General features: G+C 44.7%; 1 protein-coding gene across 1 annotated transcript in view; it reads right to left on the bottom strand.

Moving 5' to 3' along the window:
• Positions 1-1,608, bottom strand: part of LOC106804846 (C2 domain-containing protein 5-like) — a 27,925-nt gene that overhangs the window by 25,391 nt on the left and 926 nt on the right. The window lies entirely within an intron of this gene.

Genomic DNA, 1,608 nt, shown 5'->3' with positions numbered 1-1,608 from the left:
ATTGGCTTGCATAAACAACTTTGCTGATATACATAGCAAATCACACATCACACACAGTGAATGTGAAATATGATAATAGCCACAGTGTGCGAACATATATAACGTAACAAGTTACAGAAGTAACCTGTTTCTTTAGTCATATCATCTTCTGACTTTCAGCTGTTGAATCAATATATAAACTTGCCGTTTGTAGATATCATTTTTTCTTTGTAATCATTTTGCGTCTATCGGTAACATTTGGAAAGATGATTTAATCATAAATATTATGCTTACAATAGGCCTAATAGACAATGCCTTGGGCTAGGATAAGGTCAGTTTTTCCCTTTTGGCACTATTCGTACAGCATTAACATAAGGCCTCTTAAGACAAAGACAGACTGCAGCCGACAGCGACCGACCGTAAATGACAAACAACTTTTCAGAAAATTAGAAACTATTGTTTCCTACGAGCCATTGTACACACACGCGACAACGACCGGCGACAACCTCAACGACAAAAATATTTTAGGAATGTTTCTATTCTCCAGCGACAGTCGCCAGCGACACTTTACAAATAGCCAATCGCAGCCGTTTCCATTGGCACGTGACATTACGATTACGTCATAAAAAAAACCATAATGCTATAGCCTAGACTGGTCCTCCAGCGCTAAACTTGCGACGCATGTCAACAACAATGAAGCCAGTGAACCAGTCTAACCAAAGCATGCAGCTGTGGCAAGCTACGATCACTGTATGACACAGTATACGTACAGTACATTGTAATTTGCTGCGTAATTTTTACTTTATTTCTTATCCTTATTCCTTATACCTAGAGTTTTTGCAGCCTGTTATTAAAAAGCAGCAGCAGGAGCTTTGCCGTTTGTTCATGTGATGATGTGTGTACACTGTGTCTGTACCACTGTGGAGTATGTGCTGGGTGAACTTTGACCAACGTCGGTCGCTGTCGCTGCAGTGTGTTTGCGCCAGTCGGCTGTCGCTGCAGTGTTGTTTGCGCCAGTTTGCTGTCGCTGCAGTGTGTTTGCGCCAGTCGCGCGGCGACTTTTGTGTTGTCGTTACGTCGGTCGTTGTCGCTGCAGTGTGTCTTGGCCTTAAATATTGTTGTCGTCAAGGTTGTCGCCGGTCGTTGTCGGCGTGTCGCGTGTGACGTACGTGTGTGGCTGTGTGCACTGCAATGGCAATGCCAATGGCAATGGCTCATAGGAAACAATAGTTTCTAACTTTCTGAAAAGTTGTTTGTCGTTACGGCCGGTCGCTGTCGCTGCAGTGTGTCTTGGCCTTTAGCAATGTGAGGGCAGTGGTAAGTGACAGGGCAAATAATAGTCGAGGCGCGTAGCACAGGCATTTTATTTGGGGGGGCGGCATGCATGAGCACGTGAAGTGTGCGAATCAGGGGGTAAATCCGTACCGAGAGTGGGGGGGGGATGATCGCGATAGCCATCACATACTAGCACGAGCGTAAGCCCACAATAATTTACACACACGCGCGCGATCGCGCCACGCACGAACATACATACACACACACACACAGGGGCGGATCCAGAATTTTGAAAAGGGTGTCCAGAAGAAATAAAGGGCACTTTTTTTTGTTTATTTTTCTGTGTTTTTAAAA

The sequence above is a fragment of the Priapulus caudatus genome, unplaced genomic scaffold, assembly GCF_000485595.1.
Source record: "Priapulus caudatus unplaced genomic scaffold, Priapulus_caudatus-5.0.1 Scaffold90, whole genome shotgun sequence".
NCBI classification, from domain to species: domain Eukaryota; kingdom Metazoa; phylum Priapulida; class Priapulimorpha; order Priapulimorphida; family Priapulidae; genus Priapulus; species Priapulus caudatus.
This window is presented reverse-complemented; position numbering and strand designations above follow the sequence as displayed.